Source organism: Hemiscyllium ocellatum, chromosome 8 (assembly GCF_020745735.1).
Source record: "Hemiscyllium ocellatum isolate sHemOce1 chromosome 8, sHemOce1.pat.X.cur, whole genome shotgun sequence".
Taxonomy (NCBI): Eukaryota; Metazoa; Chordata; class Chondrichthyes; order Orectolobiformes; family Hemiscylliidae; genus Hemiscyllium; species Hemiscyllium ocellatum.
In genome coordinates, this window is record NC_083408.1 from 17,187,703 (window position 1) to 17,212,684 (window position 24,982).

A 24,982-nucleotide genomic window follows, 5' to 3' on the forward strand; every position below is an offset into this window, starting at 1 on the left:
GGCTCTGGAAGTGAGAAGTAGGTGGGGAATGGCTAACTGTTTCAGAATGAAGGTATTATGGATTCTGACAAGATTGTAAACAATGTAACATTGAGTGCAGGGTCACACAGTAACTGCGCATGAAAGTGTTCAGAGTTCATTCAGAGCCTGCACCTCAGTGTCAATGTAAATGTGGTCTCTGCACAGGTCCGTAAACTATCAGGAATCGACCATCCTATGTAAAGTGTGGAATTTCTCACCGTATTGAGGCATAATGAGAGTCCGTCCATAACCATCAAGTTTCAACTTCTTATTCTCTCACAGTGCTGCAGATTAAACAGATAGTTACTGCGTTCTCTCCTTAAGGTAACATCATGCCAGAGTTCAGACTGGTGAAACTCCTTTGTACTGTTTTGGTGACATGGAGATTATTATTTGTAAAACCGACTCAGCCTGTACACATTACCCCAAATACCGGCTCAACAAAACACTACCATTGAGTAAGGCATATTTACTCTGGTACTTTAATAATTTTCCATGACTGAGCACGTATCCTTCACAGTTATGATCACTTCCTGCCCCATACGAATTCTGTTAGTGAATTATAACCAAGGATATCCAGGTGCTTTTCAGTAGCAGCCCTTCCTAAACTCTCAGCATTTAATAAACTTAAATGTAAATGATGGTATTTGTTGTTCACATCTGAATCATTTTATATCCAGTGCACAGTTATTGCACAAGAACTGACCCTTCTGATAGCCACGAGCTTTCCGTTTCGAAAAAAAACACTACACTGTTAATTTTGTCCATTATCCAATTATTAATCCATTCGGTGTATTCCATCCTTACCTACCCATGGACTCTAACATTCTCCACCCACCTGCATTCAACAATGTCAAGTTTCTTCTGGAAATTCAATTAATCTACTCCCACTGTTTCTCTATTGTTAAAGACACAACTGACAGAGTACACAAGCTCCAGTAGGTTTATCAAAGATCATTTCCATTTACTGAATCCAGTCCAAATCTATTGCATCGTATCATTATTTTCGAAGTGTCTAGTTGCCACATTCTTCTAAAAGATTCCAGTTTTTTCCCCACATCTGACATTAAGCTATTTAGTTTTCTGTTTGGCCTCTCCGTCGTGTATTAAATATTTAGGTTCACAACAGCTGCTTTCCAGTCTCCAAGATCCTTTCTAGTATGTAATCAGCTTTGAAGAATAAACTGTAATTCTTTCGTGAACTCTATTGCCACCTCCTCAAAACACTGGGGTGAAGTTCATCAGGTGTACCACCTTACCAACCTTTAATTCGATTAGATTTTCAAATAATACAATTCATTAATTCTAGTTTTGTGCAGTTCGGCATTTTCACCAGTCCCCTCTTCCCTAATATATCTATAAGTTGCTTCTGTACCTTCCTCAGGGAGATGGACTCATTGTATTCCTCTTAGCTGGCAGATTGCTTCTGACAACCAGTGAATATTTCGGAGGACTGCACTTCAAAGATGATGAATATGTTAACAACATCTGTCTGGAAAGTTCCAGAATTAATCCAGTTCACTTCTGGCTGAGTGTCAGCACAGTCCTATCCCTGGTGTGAAGCTACAGGTTATACTAATGGAGGGAACACAGCTCAATGACCATTTCATTTTTGGAAGGTTCACACTTTATGTTTGGAATTGGTTCAGTTTACAAAATTATTCCTGGATATCCCGGGGAGGATGGGACAATACCCAGCTCCTCCCTGTTGACACAGCTTCTCTTCTGTGGAGTCTCAGCTCCATCTGTTTCCCATGGACCCAGCCACTCTGGAAATGCAGTGTCCATGATGGTGTCACCAGATCCTCTGGTCTGTCTGAATGGATGCAGCAGCTGACAATACAAACCCAAGAAAAGCATCCACAGAACCTCCACTTAGTTATTAAGGACAGGAGCAAGTCAAATTCCCCTAGGCACAGTGCACCCATTCCGTGTTGTAAATGTTTCCGTTTCGGGCAGAAAATGTCGTTACATCTCTGACAGTCCCACAGTAAAAAATCATTTATCCAAAGAAGCAGTTGACAATGTGACATGACATTGCTCTATATCTCAGCAACTATAACAACAGCACAGATATTGCCAATTTAGTTGATCACTACGCTCAGAGAAGAGCGCTAGAGGGAATATAATTCACTTTAAACAGGGGCATATATATATTGGCGTGATATTCAGGAATATGAGAAAAAGTGTTATGTTAGCAGATGCTCCCTCTTTATATTCCTTCTACTTCATCATTAACAGTCCTTTTGTTTGCTTTACACACCTTTTTTTCTCTCTCTCTCTTTGTCTCTCTCTTGTTGGACATTTCTCCATCCATTCAACTAATCTCCCCCTCACTCATCCAGCAATCACTGATATAAGTAATTGTATTTTTCTGTTGCATTCAGTGTTGATGTAGGGTCACTAGACTTAAAACTTTACCTGTTTTTCTTTTGACAGATGTTGCCATACTTGCTGAGATTCTCCAACATCTTCAGGCGCTGGAGAATTTTATTTCAAATATCCAGCATCCACAGTTCCTTGGTTTATTTCACCTTTAATGTTGTTGTTTCATGGGAGGTCAGCATCACCGGCAAGAGGAGCATTTGTTGTCCATCACTAACTGCCCTTGACTGCGAGGTCATTTGTCAAGTCAATATGGAATCAACCATATGGTCGTGGGTCTGAAGTCACACTTAGTTTCTTTACCAAAAGCTATGAGTAAAATAATGAAAGAAATCCTGATGCTTTATGGTTGCCGTTAATAAAGTAAAATTTCCATTTTTTGGCATTCGAATTTAATTTCGGTCATCAGCTGAGTAAGGATTTGTGGTCATAACCTGTGCCTCTCAATAACCCATCCAGTGACATGATTACTATGATATGGGGTCCCTATTACGAAGTAGCTGGAGAGACAAGACCAAGTCTGTGTTCAAAATATTTGCAATTGGAGGAGAGGTCAGAAGAGAACTGGAACCTTAAAATCTGAAATTAACAAAGGGGCAGATGATGGCGAATTCAACAGCAGCACTGAGGCAGCGGTGGAGACTAGGGATACTATCGTGGTTGGTGTGGGCAGGTTTGATGACAGAGACAATATAGAGAAACAGTCGGAAGTAAAAAGAAGACTCAAGGGTCTGAACAATTTTCTTCCTTTTTAGATGTTTATGAGTGAGGAGTCTAGAATTGATGGGAATGAAGTGGAGTTTGTGACTGAAACTGAAAATAACAATTTATGCATTTGTTCAATATAAATGACTGAAATAGCAATAGCCTTCACCATCGTTTATTGAATTGGCAGAGATAGGCTTACCAGGAACATCACCAATAGCGAGGATAGGATAGTGACCCGCTTGAATTATCACCAGTACGTCTTCTATCCGCAACTCTAACCATGGGCAATGCAGAGAAAAATAGAAAAGACCCAGAGATAAACCCCTGTCTATTGTTGGAACATTCCAGTCTAACGTTCTCAGTTTCGGATCCATTGTTGGTACATTCCAGTCTATTGCTCAAAGATTGTCTTCCTCTCTCTTTCTTTGTAGCTCCTGATCCAAATCATCTTGAGGATGCTACTGTCATTGAAAAAACGGGTTAACAGGTTGAAGGAAGCCCCTTTTTAATAGAAGAGGACACCCTCTAGTGACACAGTTAGGATCCATGGAGACTGACATCAATCATAGTCACTGTACAAAACTCTCCAGTTAACCCCTTTCACAATAAACCTGACATATGATAATAATACTTGATCTTCGTTAGATGTCGACATCGCTGACTATTTGGCGAATGGCCACGCCACCAGTTATAAAGTGAGAGGTGAGGCAGAGAGATGATGCTTTCTTTTCACAAGCTCGATGATTCTCTTGTGTTTTGGCAGGGTAGGAATTGATGGACTTCCGAGGCCGTTTGCGTCTAATCACCAGGCCTACTGCATCCTATGGTTTTATTTACTGATATTTAACTTTGATATTTATCTTACCAACATTGGACGGCTTAGGTGGGGTAATGCATTTTTGAGAGGTTCCTACAGTGGCATAGATGGTATAGATAAATTCCTTGCAGCTGCGGCCTGATCCGGTGGAGTGATGGCCAAAGTCTCACACAAACAGGATTCTTAGTTTTACCTTACGCCATTAAATGCTGGGGTCTTGCCATGGTTGGAAGGCAGTTAATCTCTCCCGCCTGCCACACTCCCACTCTGAGATTTATGTCAGAATTCTCTTTTGTTGTTCATTCCTCCTGGATTGGAGAACTGCAGGTCAGACAATCTGTTTCCTGAATTTGGTTTTGGAAAGTGTGCGTTTCTAGGATGTTACAATTTTGGAGCAGTTACTGTTTAGTAATAAAATAACCTATTAATCTGTTAAGATTTCCAATAAATTAAGTTATTTCAAGTTCCTTTTATTTTTTTATTGCATTTTGTCTACAGTGTTTGAATAAATTGTGTTTTGCTGAATGTGGAATATTTTGGCCAAACGAATTGCATCTGAAAATCGGTACCTCACTATTACCATTAAAATATGAAAATGTTCGTGTCAAGACTACATTTGTCATATATTCTGAGGGGCGTCTGTTCGGGTCCTTGACAAGAAGAACAGATATTCATGTTTGTATTTGATAATTACTTAATGGACAATAATTTGCAAAAATACGGGGGTTAGCAGAGGAATGCGCCGAGCTGGAGGAGTGATAGCTCTATCAGGAATTATATCAGATACTCAAGACACCTCACAGATCCAGCCCAGACAAGTATGAGACCAGATGAGATATCTGTTCAGCACAGAGCATTGTGCAGACCAGGCTCAGTACAACCCAGCAACCTATCCAGGATGGAATACTGTGCAGCTCTTACTAATCAACTAGCTATCTGTCCAACATGGGAAGCCGTACAGTCCACACTAGTGCATTGATTCAGAAACCTGGAAGAAACGGTTATTCCAATGGGGTAATATGCAGCGCACACAAGTGGGCTTGTTCTACAAACATGGATAAGGTGTCAGTTCAGTATGGGGAGCCGTACAGTGGATAGCAGTGAATTGATCTGTAAACCTGGAGCATTACCTTCCCAGCATGTAGAGCTGTGTATTGCATCCCAGCGCATTGATCAGTAACACTGTGTTAGATCACTGCCCAGTATGGGGAAACTTGCAGCCCAGGCTGGAAGTGACAGGATGTGCAGCTCCCATCCTTTTGCAGCCCCATACCTCCATTGTGCCATGACAAAGCGATGATATGGGTGTGAACATCACTGTCAGAGAAAGATTGTGAGGGAATCAGTTTAAATTCCAAAAAAAAAGGAATTTGGAAAAATGAGAAAGCGAGGCTGAGACACAATGTTATGGAAGATCGCAGGTTTCAGAATGCTGAAATGAGGATATTTCAATAGCATCCTGCAACATGAGCCAGCATTCCCAGGAATGATGGGTGAACAGAATATCCGTGTGAGTTCAGATGATGGAGAGTTTGCATGAGTATTTGTTCTACAGCTTTGCAACTGTGTGTAACTCAGCAGCGTGTTCGACGCATTGGGATGAATCGAACAATGACTTATCTTTGTATGATTTGCATTGAGTGTGACAGAGGGATCGTCTGCACGAGACCGAACTGGTTTTCTGGTGCTATCTTATTGAAATCATCTCATTAACACCCACCCTACCCCCTGGTTTCCTTCTCATTCAATGCCAGTCCGATTCTCCCACTCACCATGGTTGGAGGTACTCACCATTGCCCGCATGATCCTTGGTATTCCGTGATCCCTGTCAGTGGCGCCATTTTTAATGGCCAATGGTCATACGTTGAGCTTTCTCAGTTTGGAGTTGCCTTGCAAAGTTTACCTTGAACGTGGCAGATAAGGGGCAATTGCACCATTGTTTGTCAACAGTGGCATGGAGGATGGGCGAATACAGTAGAGGATTATTCTCTTCCCAGAGAGGCTCACAAAAGCAGACTCACCGAGCATGGTCTGAGCTCCCCAACCAGCTCAGTGCAGTATCTGCGGTCTGAAGAAATGTCCAACAATACAGGACAAGCATCAATAATCTTCCCCTCTCTGCCAGGATAAGGCTCACCGTATTCTCTCTTCTCCCTCACGCTCACTGTATATCTGTCATAGCTCCAAACCGCAAACAAGTCTCATGCTCCACCACTCTCACTACTGCATGCAGTCTCTCTCTCTCTCTCTCTCTCTCTCTCTCTCTCTGTCTGTCTGTCTCTCTCTCTCTCTCGCCTTTTCAATACTCGCACACAGCGATAGAATGTTCGGGGGAATGCTGATCATGGCATGTTCCAGAAATTGTTCCAAATAATTCCAATTTTCAGCAAAATATCAGTGCCCCAGTATGTAACACATAAGGGGAAGGTGTAGAGATGCACTTTTTAAAAAATCACATGCAATTCAAATCCATCATGCGACCATCCTGCGCCTCGAACGTGTTCTAGCATTTAATAAGGCTGTGAGTGGTCTCTTTGTAATTACAGAGCAGACCCATCGTCCTTTGGAACTGTAGTCTACCACTGTTGCATTTTAAATTTTTATCTATGTTATAATTCTGTTTTGCATTGTATGATGATCTGGATGATCTGGAGCAGCGTCATTTGTTGCCCCAGTCAGCATTTCCCCCACACTACACATTCCTGTCCAATAATCCTTAATTCATTGTTATTTATGAAACTTCCATCTCTGCCGCAAAAAAAATTTCAATATCTCTACCTCCAGTGCTCTGCGAGGAAGAGAGTTACAAAGACTGACAACACTGAGGAAATAAACATAAAAATCATCTCAGATTATTTTCTGTCTCCTTACCTAAATGACAATTTCATGACATCGGAAGCAGTTCAGATTTGTTTTGCTTCACATATTCCATAGATGAAGGGCTTATATTATGAGGCTTTAACAGATTACTCTTGGAATGAGAGGTGATCTTATTGAAACGTACAAAACCTTGAGGAGAGTCCACCAGGTAGATGCCCATTGGGTATTTATATAGTCCAACCTTGTTGTCATAGTCATAACATCTCTACAGTGGAAGCAGGACAGACTGCCCATCGAATCCACACCGATCACCGAACAGCATCCCAACCAGACCTGACCCCCTACCCTGTCCATGTCACCCTGCCTTTCCCATGGCTAACCCACCGAACCTGCACATTCCTGGGCGCTATGGGCAATCTAACATGGCCACTCCACGCTAAGCTGCATATATTTAGAGTGTGGAAGGAAACTGGGGCACTGAGAGGAAACCCACACAGACACTTCGAGAATGTTTAAACTCCACACAGAGGGTCGCTCGAAGTTGGAATTGAACCCAGCAGTGCTAACCTCATGTCCACCATGCTTCTCCATTAGTTCTATTAGTTACTTGTGTCTGACTAAAGAAACATGCCTGACGTGTTCCTATGATTGAACCTGACCCAGTCTCAGAACTTTATCTTCGGTCATATCACCAACCTGGTTACATTTAAAATTTGATTCGAGCAGTGGAGGAGTGGTACTACAAACAGTGACACCCTTCCACCTCAGTCAGAATAAGAATGAGGAGAAATTCACAAAGTTGAAATTCATTCGAGTGGGAAATCTCTTTCCCAGAAGTTTGGGATGGCTGAATCTTTATGTTGTATCAAGGCGAACAGGGAAGTGGATGGTGCAGAAATGGCAGGGGTTTCTAAGGGTTACTTCAGGAAGCACAGCTGAGATTCATGCCCAGAATCTGCTTATGGTCCTTGAAATAAACATCCTAAACCCGGCCCGACACTATTACTCATCAAATTGTGATTGAATAGTATCATTGACAGTTTTGTCAACAATGGGTGGTTCATCTCCTTAACGAGTCCTTCTTATTGAACAGAAACAATAATTGTTCAGCGTTATGAGATATTTGCTTGAATGTCTTCCTTTGCATGCACACTTACCTTCCCCTCGGTCTATTTCCACATCCCGCTGTAGAGGCAGAAATCCTCAATTTAGATGACTGGTTCCTTTCAATTATTCATGAAGAACCTCTGCGTGTGGCTGAAAAATGATCAGCAGAGGTTGACTCCATACCCCCAACTTCTCTGTCTCTGTTGTTTTTGTTTGATGATGCCACATTCCAGTGAGCTTTCTTTGACGTGACGTCTTTTTCTTTCAAACCAGAAATTCCCTTCAGCTGTGACTGTCCCATCTTCCACGCTTCTGCTCTCATTCCGTCCCTTCCTTCCCAGAACAATGATAGATCTCCCCTTGTCCTCAATCCTACTGCACTAGAATCCATATTCACTGAATCATGCTCTGCCACTGCCACTACCTCTAGCAGGACAGCACCATCAAACAATCTTCTCCTCTGTCCACTGTCAGCATGTCACAGGGATAATTCCTTCTGTGACATCCTCGGTCACCCCGAACACTTCCCCACACCCACATGACACCTACCCATGCTATTATAGAAGCTGCAACACTTGCCCATTCACCTCTTTCCTCCTCACTGTCCAAGACCCCAATCACACGTCCCAGGTGAAGCAACATTTCATTGCTGCTCACACGGCAGTCTCCTTAACACTGGGGTAATCAAACAGAGACTGCTTTGAGAAACCCTTCCACTCTCTCTGTAGGAATAACCCTAACCTTCTCATTGCTTACTACTTCAAATACCTACCTTGTTCTCATGCTAACATTTTGGTGCTAGGCTGCTGCAATTTTCCAGTGAAGCACAGCCCAATTTCGAGGAACACCTCATTTTTCACTTTGGCACGTTTCCACCTGTTGGAGTTAATCTTCAATTCAATAACCTCACAGTCTGACCCCATTATAATTGTTCTCCATTCCTCATGCATTCTGCTTCCTGGTCTCTCTATGGCATTGCGTGTGTCTTCTTTATCTTGCCACTCAATACAGCCAAACTATTGCTTCCATTCACATTTTAATTTATGACAATTTTACATCTGTTTCTCATTCACCACAATTGTAATCCCATTCCTCTGTATCATTGCACCTCCCCATGCTTTGTTTCTCATCATCCCTCGTCCACTTTTGCCGAATAATTAAAAAGTCCTTTTCAGTTCTGGAATGGTGGGACTTAAAACATTATCCCTTTTTCTCTGTCTCTACAGATACTGCCAGACCTGCTGAGTTTCTCTAGCAATTTCTGTTTTTGAACAAGTTTCAAAGACATGTATCGAAGCTGTTCAAACGCCCTGCCCAACGTGCAGCGCCATAAGCTGGGAAGTGAACAATAATTCACAAATTCAGTATTCGACTGAGGATGGCCTCGAGGAGCCTGAGCAAAAGCGCACTTAATGAGAAGTGATTGTGACCTCTGTACTCTTTGGTGTCATTCACAGCACAAGGGAAGATGTTCATTATCAGACAGCATCAAACATCTCAGCTGTGGGATATCACTGCAGGAGGTCCTCAGGATAGCTCCCTTGGCCCAGACGTCTCCAGTTTAACATCATCTAATCGCCATTCAGCCCACTGGGTCCAAACTGAGCAGAAGTGGGGATAGTCACTGAAGTTTGCATAATGTTCAGAACAAGTCATCCCCCTTCAGCTCCTGAAGCAATCTGTGCTCATGTGCAACAAAACCTGGACAACATTCAATATCGTGCTGTTAAAGTCTGTGTAACATTCATATAACAGCACTGTACATTTCTAAATTAAAAGAAGGAGCTCATTCAGCACCTCAATCTGGGTTCACAAGAATATGGGGAAGTCCCTCAGCCCAACAAAACTACTCGGCAAGACAGCTCATTCAGCCCCTGCTGCTGTTACATAGGAAGCGGAGAAGTCTGCTCACTGCCACACGTCACTTACACGGGATCAGAAAGTGAATATTTCACACCTGTACTAACTTAGGAAAAAAATAGGAAGATGTCATTCAGATTCTCAAGTTACTAATACAGGAACACGAAGGTGTCAGATTTGCTCCAACGTAACAAACAAATGTAGCAGGGGCTGCACAGATACACTGCTCTAAATTGATCCACATGGCTTAATTACTCGTACTACATAAGTGTTACTTTCACATGGTTTTCTGGCAGTCAGAATGAAGCCAACATTTTTAGCCATTCTCCAAGTTGTCTTCCATCTCTAAAAAAAGCATACCTTTGGTCTCCATAGAGGTCAGAAGCTGATGCAGAATGGGTAACTCTTTCAGAATGATGTTATTGTGACTGCTGACAGGATTGTGTACCAAGTGACAATCAATGCAGTGTCACTCAGCAACTGTGCATTAAAGTGTTCAGAGTTCATTCAGAGAATGTATCTCTCTGTCAATCGACATGGAGGCTCTGCAGATGCATGTAGCTGTTGGGAGTCAAACATCCAATGAAAAGTATGGAATTTTCACTCTGTTCAGCTGATTGAGAAGTAATGAGTGTCCATCCAAAACCATCAAGATTCAACTTCTTATTCTCTCACATTGCAACAGATTAAACATTTAGTTATTGTTCTCTCTCCTCATTGTGCCATCATGCCAGGGTTTAGTCTGCTGCAACTCGTTTGCACTGTCTCGGTGACAAAGTGATCATTATTTATAAAGCAGACAAAATCTGTACACAATGCACCAAATATTCTCTTAACAAAACACTACCATTGGGAAAGATATAATAACTCTGGTACTTCAATCATTTTGCATGAAGAACCGCATATCATTTACTTCCGGCCCCGCAAGAATTCTGTTAATGACTTAAGACCAAGGACATCCAGGTCATTTTCAACAACAGCCCTTCCCAATCTCTCACCATTTAATAAATATAAATGCGAATGATGATATTTGTTGTTCCCATCTGAAACATTTTTATATCTTGTGAACATTTATTGCCCAGTAATCCATCTTATACTCAACAAGACTTCAGTCCAGAGAAAAAAAAAACTCTTCTCGTATCTCCATTACCCACTTTTTAATCCATTTGGTATATATTCCACCCGTATCTACCCATAAACACTAACATTCCCCAATCACCTGCATTCCATCATGTCAAACGTCTGCTGAAAACTCAAATACACCACTCCAACTGGTTCGCAACTGTCGATGGCACAACGGACAATCTCCACAAACCCCAGCAGGGTTATTAAAGATAATTTCCCATTCCTGATCCAGGTCGAATCTTTCAAATCTTATCATTTTTCTTCAAGTGTCTAGTTGTCACATTCCTTAAAAAAGGTACAAGGTCTTTCTCACAGCTGATAACAAGCTAACTACCATTTAGTTTTCTGTTTTTTTTTCTGTCCGTCCTGTCTTAAATATTTAGTTTCACTTCAGCTGCTTTTCAGACTGTGGGATCCTTTCTCGAACCCAAGCTGCTTTGAAGAATAATCAATAATTATTTTACTCGTTCTGTTACCACCTCCGCAATACTCTTGAAAGCAATCCATCAGAGGCATCAACTCACAAGCCTTCAGTTCAATGAGACTTTCAAATACAAACATTTTATTATTTTTAATTTCCTGTAGTTCATCTTTTACACCAGCCATTCTCTTTCCTAGTTTGTTTCTGAACTTTCCTCTGTGGAGACAGAACAATGTATTCCTCTCAGAGGGCAGATGGCTTCTATCAGACAGTGAATACATCGAAGGACTGCACTCCAGAGATGATGGATATGTCACCCACTGCTTCTTGGAATGTTCTGGAATCAATCCAGTTCACGTCATGGTGAGTGTGAGACAATCCTGTCACTGGTGTGAGGCTATAGGTTATACTGAATGAGGGGACACAGTGACCACCTCATATTTTAAACAAACTGGTTTCACACATTACACTTGGAATAAGTCCAGCTTAGAAAAATATTCCAGGAAATCCAAGGGCTGAATGTGCAGTGTACTGTTCCTCCCTCTTTACGGAACTTCTCTTCAGGAGAGCCTCAGCTCTATTTGTTTACCATTGACCCAGACACTCTGTAAATGCAGTGTCCAGAGTGGGGTCACCAGACCCTTGCGTCTCCCTGAATGAACCCAGCACAAACAAACCTGAGGAAAACATCTACAGAAACTCCACTGACTTTCCAAGGACAGGAACAGGTCAAATCCCTCTCCGCACAGTGCACGCATTCAGTGTTGGAAATACCTTCATCTCCTCAGTTTCTCTTCCTGGCGGAGTATGCCGTTGCATCTCTACACAATCCCACAGTAACAGTTCCTCTCTCTAAAGAAGCAGTTGACAATGAAATATTGCGTTTCTCTGTATCTCAGCAACTATAAGGGCAGCATCAGTATTGACAATGGAGTTGATCACCACTCTCAGAGAAGAGAGTTAGTGGGAACAGAACTCACTATAAACAGGGACAGATCCAAATAGATGTGGTATTTAGGCATATGGGAAAAGGGAAATGTCAGAATAACTTGTCCACTTTATTTTCCTTTCAGTTCATCATCAGCAATACCTTTGCTCCTTTTTATTTCTCTCACCTTCTGGCTATTTTTTCAATCCATTCAATTCAAATGTTGACCCCACCTCTCCCTCCAACTCAACCACCCCGATACCAGGATAAATAATATTATTTCCCAGTAGCTTTCCGTTGTGAAGCAGTGTCCCTGGATTCGAAACGTTATCTGTGTTTCTCCTCACAGAGGCTGCCATACCTGTTGAGATTCTCGAACACTTTCGGATGCTGGAGATTTTTTTTTCCAGATCTCTCGCATCCACAGTTCCTTGTTTATTTCACCTTTAATGCTGTTATTTTACGGGGTGTCAGTATCACTGGCAAGGGCAGCATTTGATGTCCATCACTAGTTGCCCTTGACTATGAGGTAATTTGTCAAGACAGTTTGGAGCCTACCACGTTGTTGTGAGTCTGAAGAGATACTTAGTCCAGACTGGGCAATAATATTAAGTTTCTTTACCAAACGCTATCAGTGAAAAGTAAAAATAAACCCTGATGCTTCCTGCTTTCCATCAGGTTAGGTTTCATTCCTAATTTATCATCTGTCGTCCGACATTAAACACTCCCTTTGGAGTCATAGCCTGTGTCTCTAAATTACCCGTCCAGTTAAATTATCACTCTGATGCAGAGTCCTTATTCCATAGTCCATATTCCCTATTTCCTGCCAGAGAGAGATGGCAGGGGAATCACTTTAAGTACCAACAAACAAAAGGATTTTGGGACTAAAGAGAAAGGGAGATTGAGAACAGAAATCATTTCAGATTGCTGAAATGAAGATATTTCTACAGTACCCTGCAACATGAGCCAGTTTCCCCAAGAATGTTGGAAGAAGGGAATGCTGGTGTCTTTTCAAATCATGGAAAATATTGGCTGAGCATTTGTTCTGCAGCTTTGTAACTGAGAGTGTTCTCAGCAGAGTCTTTGAATCATTGAGCTGAGTTGAACGATAATTTGCCTCAGTGACATTTTCGTTGAGTGTGACGGAGCGATTGTCTGTACGAGGCTGAGCTAGTTTCCTGGCGCTAACTTATTGAACTCACCTCATTAAATAGCCCGACACCCCACAGTGTACCTCTCATTCAATACCAGCCCGATTCTCCCACCCATCATGGCTAGAGGTACACATAATCACAAGGATGCCACTGGATATTCAGTGATTCCTGGCACTGGTTCCAACTTTTTCAGTTTGGAGCTGCCCTGCGCAGTTTACCCCGTGCATGGTAAATAGAGGTCAATTACACCACGGTTTGTCGACAGGGGCACGAATGTCCTGATAGAAGGGCTAGTACAGAGAGGACCATTCTCTTCCAAGAGGGGCCACACCACCAGACCCACCGTGCATGGTCTGAGCTCACCACCCAGCTCAGTGCAGTATCTACAGTCTGAAGAAATGTCCAGCAATACACGACAATCATTAATAATCTTCCCTGCTCTGTCAGGAAAAGGATCACTGTATTCTCTCTGTTCCCTCACACTCACAGTATATCGGCTATAGCACTGAACACTGAACAAGGTTAATTCTCTACCACTCTCTCTACTGCAGGCAACATCTTTCCTCTCTCTCTCTCTCTCTCTCTCTCTCTCTCTCTGTCTCTCTCTCTCTCTCTCTCTCTGTTGTATTTGCAATACTGCCACATGTTCATAAAATATTCTGGAGAATGCCGAATATGGAAGGCTCCCGATAATGTTCCAAATAATTCCCATTTTCAAGAAAATGTCAATGGTCCAGTAAGTAACACGTAAGGGAAAGGAATAGAGATATGCGCTTCTCAAATCACATACGGTTCGAATCTATCATGAGGCTATTCAGCCCTTTAAACGTTCTTTAGCATTTAATAAGATCTCGGCTGATCTGATGCTTTTCTCAGTTCCATGTTACATGGAATTTCAGTCATTCAACCCCGTGTTCCTGTCACTGTACAGGCAAAATTCAGGCACTGTTACACCGGTTTCTTAAAATGTCTGTTCGAGGGCATTTCCCATGGGGACGGACTCTCCAAATGATATTTTCCATCAGCTTTATACTTCTATGTAATGGAAAGCACATTTTACACAGGTCAGTCGATATATACACTTACTTTATGTTTATGGATATCCAATCACAATTTGTAATGCTGGTTATTTCACTTATCTTAGCTTATTGTATTCAGCCAAAGCCAACTTCTGAACATTTGTCTCATTATAACATACAATTTCGAGTAGAAAGCGTTTTTACCCTCAGCCGTTATCTTGACTGTTACCTGAATTGTACCATTTCCTTGTTATGAAAGTTTCTCTTGCCCTTTGTCTGTCACTGTTTCTGTTTGTAACAGATATCAAGTCTCCCACTCAGCTTGATGGCTGCTTTGTGATGCAGAGGGAGGCCAACAGCACAGGTTCAATTGCCCACACGGTCAGAGGTTACCATGAAGGGGACGCTCTCACCCTCAACCCATCACGCAAGGTGTGGTGACCGTCAGAATAAACCAAACCACCGCGAGTGGTCTATCTGTTATGACAGAGCATCCCGATGGTCCTTTGGAATGTATTCTATCACTGTTAGCATTTAAATATTTTACTGACGTTATAATTCTGTTTTGCATTATATTCTGGATAGTCTGGATCAGCGTGGTTTTGTACCATTGTCAGCATTTCCCCCACACTGCACATTCCTTCCCGTTTCCCGATAATCTTTCACTCCGTTGTTATTTATAAGCTTCTGTCTGTGCCGCAGGAACATTCAATATCTCTGCTTTCCATACGCTGCAATGAAGAGAGTTCCAAAGACTCACAACACTGAAAAAACAAAAATTAACCTCATCTGTGTGGAAGATTTTCTTTGTCGCCGTACTGAAGAAAGGATTTAATTACTTTGGAAGCTATTTAGGGATATTTCACTTTACGTATTCCAGGGATGAAGGGCTGATATTATCGAGGCTTTAACAGGTTACTCTTGGAATGAGAAGTGATCGTATTAAAACATACAAGACTATGAGGAGAGTGGATCAGGTAGATATCGACTGGGTGTTTGTATAGGAGGAGAAAGTGAGGTCTGCAGATGCTGGAGATCAGAGCTGAAAATGTGTTGCTGGAAAAGCGCAGCAGGTCAGGCAGCATCCAAGGAACAGGAAATTCGACGTTTCGGGTGGTTGTATAGTCCAACTTGTGAATGTCAGAGAACTTCTCCGGAATGGAAGCAGGACATTCTGCCCATCGAGTCCACACAGACTCAACGCACAGCATCACATCCAGACCTGCCTCCTAACTTATCCATGTAATTCTGTATTCCCATGACTAACTCACCTAACCTACACATTCCTGCGCAATGTGGAAGATTCAAAATTATCAAACCACTCAAAGCTGCACACCAATTGACTGTGAGAGGAAACCAGACCAATGGAACGAAACACACACAGACATGTGGAGACTGTTGAAACTCTACACACAGTGTCGCCCAAGGTTGGAATTGAACCCAACTCCTTGATGTGAGGCAGCTGTGCGAACCACAGATCCACCATTCTGCTAGTTTAGCTCTATTAATTACTTGTGTCTGATTAAAGAATCATGCCTGACTTGTTCTTATCACTGAACCCGACCCAGTCTGAGACCTTTATCACCAGACATATCACCAACTTGGTTAAATTTAAAATTTGTTGTGAGCAGTGGAGGAGTGGGACTAGAAACTTCAGTGACACCCTCCAACCTCAGTCAGAACAGGAATGAGGAGAAATTCACAAAGTGGGATTTCATTCAAGTGGGAATTCTCTTTCCCAGAAGTTTGGGATGGCTGAATCTTTATATAATATCGAGGCTGGCGTTGTCTGATTTTCCATAGACAAGTGAATCAGGGATAATGGTGCATGGAGAGATAAGTGCAGCTGGGACAACAATGAGATGAGCCACACATTATTAACTGGTGGAGTAGTATCAACTGGCCGATTGGGCACTCTTGTCCTTCTGCCCTGTGTTCTGATGTTACATTCAGCCCTTCAGACCTGCGACACAGGAGCAAATCGAGACCACTCCGATGGATAGGTCTAGTTTGGGAAATGTACTTGGAATATCCAGGCTGGGCCAGGAATGCTGGACACACCTTCCTCATTCCTGATTAAGGGCTTATGCCCGAAACGTCGAATTTCCTGTTCCTTGGATGCTGCCTGACCTGCTGCGCTTTTCCAGCGACACATTTTCAGCTCTGATACTCCAGCATCTGCAGACCTCACTTTCTCCTAAATAATTGACTCACCATTTTAGATGTACTTAATAAATCAACTCTTTCATCCCTCGAACCTGTCTAATGAATAAACCTATTTACTTGTTGCGTCAGAATGCTGATGTTATGTTTAATACCCAGGAACACTCCAGTCCCTTTGTAATGCTCCCTTTTGAGAGTCCTCTTCGTTAAATAACAGCCTGCCTTTTCGTTCTCAGTGGTATCCACAATGTCGGATGCATATTGCACTCAGCAACCGCCATCACGTTATCAGTATAGATTGTAAATAACTGAAACTGTAGAACTGATATTTGTAGTACTCCAGTAGATAGGTCTTTATCATAAAAGTCGATGAATCCTGACTCTCCGATTTTTATGTGTTAGCCAACTTATCCCACACTAATACATTATCCATCATACTGTGAGCTTCTATATTGTGAATGAAACATTATTTTATTATACCTTGGGGAAAATATTCAGAAGGCTTTGTTTCTACCAGTTTCCCTTTATCGAGTCCGATTGTCACGTTCTCAGTGATCTCCAGAGAAAAAAAAAACTTTGCATGATAAAATGGACAAAATATAGTTACCCTTTCACAAAACCATGCTGACTCTGTGTGAAGATTTTCTAAATGTCCTGCAATTCCTTCCTTAATTACAGACTCTCCCAGATTCCGAGCAGTAATTGTTCGGCTAAATGGTTCCTGCTTTCTGTCACTCGTTTCTTGAAGACAGGCGCCACATTGGAGGGTCTCCCGTTTCGATGGAACACCTCTGTAATCCAGACAGATATGGAATATTTAACACAGTGCCATCAGTCACTCTGTAACCACTTCCTTTAAAACCAGCTATGAATTACTGCTGACCTGGCTACTCTTAGTCTTATCTCTATTTTTGTTAAGAAAACACTTATTCCTTTCATTAGAGGACGTTCAAGAACTTCCCTCCTTTACCATTTTGTTTATATCATTGAAATGCTTACAGAGCCTTCCCCTTTAGGGAATAATGTAAAACGATGAAGTAAATTATCTATCTGTTTTTCCCAGTCCCCAGATCCCCATTCACACCCTTCAAATATCGTCAATTCACTTTCCTGACTTTCTTTCTCCCAAAGGTCACGCACTCATCTTGAACTCTTTTCATATACACGGAAAAGCTTGTGCTGCTTGCTTTTATATTTGTTGCCAGTTTACTTGTATCGTATCTCTTCTTCCTCTTTCCTCGCTTTCTGAATTCATACAGTCATATCGTGCACAAACAGACTGTTTGGGCAAACTTGTCCACGCTGACCAGATTTTCCGAACTAAACTAGTCCCATCTGCTTTCATTTGGCCCATATGCCTCGAAACGTTTCCTATTCATACATTTGTCCAAATGTATTTTAAATGTTTGAACTGTACTTGCATCTACCACGCTTCCCCTGTCATCTCATTCCAGACACACACCACCCTCTGCATGAAAAAGTTGCTCCTTTGTCCATTTTAAATCTTCTCCCTTTCACCATAAAGCTATATATCTGAGTTTGAACACCCCTAAGCTGTGGAAAAGATCTTGTCTACTCACCCTATCCATGCCTCCCATGATTTTATAAACTTCTATCATGTCACCCCATAACCTCTTACACTCCATCTGCTACTAACTTCAAGATCAAGCATTTAAAGATAAACACTGCAAATTTGAAACAATATTCAAAATGACAGGTAAACAATACTCAGCCCAAACTTCATACCGTGATTTTGTGTCCTCCATGTTACAATACTAATGCAGCATGAAACTCTTACTAGTGCCAATAAGAAGTCAAACAGTGTAGGGATGATGACCTCTACAGTGAAAACGTATCTCTAGGCAGATATATGTAAGAAAGGGAATATTTATATCATACAGTCAGCCTGCACTTGCCTTGAGCAGAGTGAGATGAAGGCTGAGTGTGCTTTTTGAAATTTGGATCCAAGTGCGAATTCAGTGCAAATGGGGAGAGGTGTTTTCAATAAGGTTTAAACAAAGAAGGAAACTTTCCTGAATGAGATGTGAGTGGGAGGTGTAAATAACATGAATGGGAAGGCAAAGCCGGACTGAGACACTGAGACCAGAGGCAAAGTGGCAGACCCACACGCAGCTTGATGCTAGTGCAGTGAAGTTAAACTGGATCATATAACTTCAGATGAAGTGGATAGGGACCATAATGTGAGGGAATGTGCTCTGTAATTGGAGAGAGACAACCTGGAATCTGGAAGCGGAGACAACCAGGGAAGAGGATGGAGCAGCGATGATAGGGTTCTTTGGGGGTAACTCGGGAACTACAGCTGACATTCATGCCCAGAATCTGCTTCTGGTCCCTGAAATAAACATCCTAAACCCAGCCCTACACTAACATTCATCAAATTGTGATTGCTTAGTATCCTTGACAGTTTTTGTCAACCATGAGTGGCATATTTTCTTATCGAGTCCTTCTTCTTGAACAGAAATTATAATTGCTGAGCGTTTTGGGATATCTTATTGAATGTCTGCCCATGTGTACCCACTGACCTTCCTCTAGGTCTATTTCCACATCCCACTTCAGACCAAACAGAGACATCCCATTTCTTCAATTCACACTTATTTTACACCCATTAAACACCTGTTTCTCTTTCACCACAATTAAAAGTCCATTCCTCTGTGGTATTGCACCTCCACATGCTCTGTTTCCCATCATCCCTCGTCCACTTTTGCCAACGGATTAGAAGGTCCTTTTCAAGTCTGAATCAGGCTATCTCTGTTTCTCTGTCTCCACAGATGCTACCAGACTTGTTGCGTTTCTCCAGCAATTTCTGTTTTTGATCAAGTTTCAAAGATGCGTATCAAAGTTGCTCAAACACTCTGTCCAACATGGAGCGCCATACACCGGGAAGTGAGAAACAACGAAAGATGCACAAGTTCATTGGTTCTGAAACTACCTAAAATTGGCATCATTGACACGACGGAGTTTTTAATGGAGACCATGGAGAAAAACAGACGGAAGCACATTCAATTTAAACATCAAACTGGAAGGGAAAAGATTCAGATGAACATTAGAATTTGAATTGCAACAGTGTGGAAACAAGTCCTTCTGTCCAACAAACAAACACCGATCCTCTGAAGAGTAAACCAAGCAGATCCATTCCCCTGTCCTATATTTACCTCTGACTAATGCACATAACCTACATCCCTGAACACTATAGGCCATTTAGCAAGCCAAATTCACGTAACCTGCACATTTTTGGAATTTGAGAGGGAACCAGAGCACCTGGAAGAAACCCGCACAGACAACAGGAGAATGTGCATACTCCACACAGAAAGTTGAGGGAGGATGGAATCCAACCCGGATCCTTAGCGCTGTGAGGCAGTACCGCTTATGTCTGAGCTACGGTGCCACCCCATGGAATATGTTAGAGGTTTTGAGAAACGTGACAGGTAAGAGGTGTGACATCGCCGACAGACACACACAAGAATGAGAATTTGAAAATGGAAGTGTTGCCACATCAGAAACCAGAGTAACTCATGGGTTGTGGATCAATGGGTCTCGGTATGAACTGGGTGACACACAGCAGAATTGCATTGCAGAAATTGCAGCTCAAAAACTGGGAACTCATGTAATAGTGTAGATCACAGTTGAACAGAAGTAGAATGGTATAGAGTCACAATCTGTAACCTTTCACCCAGTATAATCTCTCAGTCTATTATTCCCATTAAGCTGAACGAAGTATCAGTAATGAGCGTGGATGAAAATACCAGGGTCAGAACCGTGTGTACTTAAAACTGATGACAACCCATTTAAAGATACCACATTTGACTACTCACTTACATTGCAAACAGCAGGACTAACGTCTTATAGAGAGGACGAAATGATTACAAAGCAAACAGGTCAGATCGAAGCTCTGCAGTCCTGCCACAGCCAGTCAAAAATGCATTTGAACTATGAAACAACTGACATAAGAAGAGGAACACACGCATATTTTTTTTAAAAGTTCAATGGGATTAGGGTGTCGCTGGATAGGTTATCATTTATTTCTCAGAGGGAAGGTAGGAGTCAAACACATTGCTGTGGGTCTGGAGTCACATGTAGTCCAAAGCAGGAATGAATGGCAGCTTCCTTCCCTAAAGGGCATGAGTGAACGAGATGGATTTCTCTCGCAACCAGCAATTGATTCTTGATCATCATTAGACTCTTAATTCCAAATACTTATTGAATTTGAATTCCACCACCTGCTGTGGCAGGATTCGAACTCAGGTCACAAGAGCATTGCCTGGGTTGCGAGACGAACAGCTCAATACCACAAGGTTATTGATATACCATTCCCCGAAAGATTGGAACCTTGCTGCACATCAGTGTAAAAGACAGTATGCAAAGTCTGCACCCTCCTCAGCCAGAAGTGTTCCTTGGATGATGCCCGCAGAATCACAGATGGCAGTCTCCCAAAAAATTCGATCAGCTGCACGTGACATGAAGAAACAGCTGAGCACAGTAGGTACGACAAAGGCTATAGGCCCTGACACCATTCCTGCAATAGGACTGAAGACTTGTGCTGCACAACAAGCCGTGTCCCTGGTAAAGTGGTTTCATTTTAGCTCTAACTCTGACATCTCCCTGGCAATGCAGAAAATTACTCAACAATGTCCAGTCCCTTAAGAGAAGAATAATTACAATCTGTCCATTAACCACCCCCTCAGTCCCATCACGACAGTCAAATTGGTGGGAGTTATTTTTGACAGAGCTGTCAAGCAGCACAGAAGTAACCAGCTCAGTGTGGTTTCTGATCGGTCCCCATGTGGAAATGGTGCTGTTGTGGAAGTGTCGCTGGATCCAGACCCGACTAACGCTCTGGCAGCTGGTGAAAGTTAAAATCAATCAATAAAATATCGAAATCTAAAATCTTCTGCCAGTAACAGTGACTTAAAGCCAATGTCGATTGGAAACACCAATTTCCTTCCCAATGTACTGTCAGGAAGTGAATCTTCCCTGCTTTACTGTTCTGGCCAGAAAGTGACTCCAGTCACACAAATATGTGAAAAAGTCTTCAACATTTCAGAAACGCCAAGCAAGACACTCTATTGTATCAAACTGTTCCGAGCTCTTAATGGATAAAATTGGACAGAACACCCAGCACCAGCCTCGGTATCAGAAAAGGGAATGGGAAACACAGTCCTGTTGATTCTGCTGATACCTCTTTCCTAACAACTGAGAGCTTGTGACACATGTACAGAGTTTTCCCAAAGACTGCACAGAAACATCGGGAAAGGACCAGGTCATTCACCACATTGAGTCTCCCCTCTTCTAGTATTTGTTCGAACATGTCTTCAATTATATTTTCCCAAATGCTGCCTACTGCGTATCAATTGAAGTGATTAACTATTGGAACAATATGAAATAGGAACTCCAGTCCATCAATTTTGCTTTCTCATTCAATATAACGATGGCTGATCCTCTGACTCCACACCAAACTTGTCCCTTTAGTGTTGAGAAATACTTAACGAAATTGAGTGCCATGGCTTCCGCAGGCTTGTGTGGTATGGAATTGCCAGATTCACCAGTCTGTGAGTGCCGAAATTTATCCTCATCTCAATGCAGAATGCCCTTTCTGTACCTCATATTGTGGCTCCTTGTTTTAGACGTCCCAGCCAGGTGAATTATCATTCCTGATTCCAATCTGACTCACCCTGTCAGAATTTTATATGTTTCACTGAGATCTCAACTCAATTTCCTAACTACATGGAATACAGACTCAGTCGCACCAAACTCTGTCCCTCAACACGTTTGTCATCCTCGAGATCAGTCTGGTCATTCTTTGCTGCTCTCCCTCAATGGAAGGTTTGTCCTTTATTAGGTAAGGAGACCAAAACTGCACACAATACTGTACACCGTTCGCGATGGGGTCTCACCAAGGTCCTGTACAGCAGTAATATGATAACCTTATTCCTGTACTCAAAATCCCGGGAAATGAAAGTCAACACACCATTTACCTTCCCAATTGCTTTCTGTTGCTCTAACATTGCTTTCAGTGACTAGTGTACAGGGAGATCCAGATCCTATTCAATGTTACATATACCCGCTTGGTGGGTATATGTACACTGGGCAGCGTGCCAATACCAATCCCAGTATTGCCTTCTGGCTTCAGAATTCACTGCCCTGCATGGACTTTGGAGTTTGGTGAAGAAGTCAACAAAGCTATGCACATTAGTATCTTCATAGACCAACATGCTCACATCAATTCCTTTTGAAATGCTAGCCTGATATTCTATTTTTCCAACCAAAGTGCTCAATGTTACGTCAATCCACTTTGATGTTCATCTGCCATGTATTTTCCCATTCCATTCACGTGCCTCATTCAACTTGAGTTTCTTTACATCCACCTCACCCACTCTATACTCAGTTACATGCCATCAGCAGATTTTGAAAGATTACATTTAATACCCTCGAACAGGATTTGCTTCCTGCATAGATGAAGGCCAAACATCAATTCCTCGATTATTCTGCTAGTGATTGCTTTCCACTCCAAAAACAGTAGCCCTTTATTCTGACTCACTTTTTCCTGTCAACTCTCTTCCATTCTCAACCCATGCCGATATATCAGATCTCACTATTGCACACTGCTATGGGCCAGGACACACCACCTCAAATCATTTCAAGGATGCAGCGCAGAACCAACCTTTGCTCGTTGCCTTACGTAGATGTAAGGCAGATATTCCAGGACTGATACAACTGGTCAAACCACTTAGTTTAAAATAAAACAGAATTTATTTTCAATATTACAGAATGAAACACAAACAGAAGAGAAGAGCATATAGATTAACAAACTACCTGAAAACTCAACAGATTACCCGAACTTAATGATGTTAGCAAATTACATTCATAAGGAGTGGGTGAATGAGAAGACCAAGAACTGACTTTCAATCCAGTGTAGAAAAATGTAGGGCATTAATGTGTAACATGATTCGGGATGACAATACCCACAGACAGCCAATTAGAAGCCATGTCCATGCTACTAGTTCCACAGTAATTAGGACTAAATTGACTATTCCCAGCTTTTGTGGTTTTAAAGGTTTATAAATAAATAAGAACAAAATGTTAAAAGTTGACTACTCAACTCGTCTTCCAGGTGAAGCTTTCTGGTCTTCGATAGCACTTCACTTCTCAACTGAGAATCTGAAAATGGTTCAAAGTCAGTGGTCAGCGTGGTGCCACAGTGTTTAGCAATGCTACCACACAGCGCCAAGGACCCGGATTCAATTCCTGCCTCAGGCAACTGTGCGTGTAGTGTTTGCGAATTCTCCCCGTGTATGCATGGGTTTCCTGCAGGTGCTCCGGTTTCCTCCCACAGTCCAGAAATGTATAGGTGAGATGAATTGGCCATTCTAAATTGCCCGTAGTGTTAGTTGCAGGGGAATGGATGGGTTGCATTTTGGAGGGTCGGTGTGAACTTGTTGGGTCAAATGACCTGTTTCCACACTGTAAGTAATCTTAACCTAAAATATCTAAGATGTTGTTCGAAGTACTTGAAACAATTCCCATAAACACCACATGGAAAATTCAAATCAAGGTTCTTCCACGAGAGATCTCAGAGCGAGGTCGGAACAGCATGGACCTGCTTCTTTGGGCTTCACAACTTGCTGCCTGCTTTCAGTAAACAGACAGTCTGTGAAAAATCAGTCCAACCAAACCAAAGCAGAGGGTGTCCCCTGCGAGAACTGGCCACTTCTCTTTCAGAAGGACTAGAAGCAGGAGTAGGCCATCTGGCCCTTCTAACCTGCTCTTCCATTCATTAAAATCGAGGCTGATCTACTCGTGGACTCAGATCCATTTGCCCGCGCTCTCACCGTATCTCTTATGTACTTCATTGTTCAAAACATATGTTTCTCAGCTTGAAAAACATTTAGTGCCAACTACTTCACTTGGCACGGAATTGCATAGAATTACAAGCCTCTGGTGTAGGAGGTTCTTTCTCAATTCAATCCTAAATCTGCTCTCTCTAATATTGAGGTTATTCCTTCTTGTCCTAGCTTCATTTGCCATTGTAACCATTCTCACTTCTTAGTTCTTACCACTTCTCTTCTTAACTTGTTTTATGTTTCGATAAGATCCTCCCCTCATTCCTCTAAATTCCAATAAATATAATGCTGATCTACTTAGTCCTGCCTTATGAGCCAACCCACTCAACTCCAGAATCACCAGAGTGAACCTCCTCTGCACCACCTCCACAGCCAGTACATCATTTTGTAAGTAAGGAGGCCAAAACCGCTCACATTACTCCAGGTATGACCTCACCAGTACCCTGCCCAGCTGCAACATAATCTCCCTGCTTGTAAGCTCAACCCCTTTCACAATGTAGAACAAAATACCATTTACCTTCCTATTTATTTTATGTACCTGCAGATGAAACTTCTGTGAGTCATGTACAAGGACACCCTGGTCCCTGGGCACAGC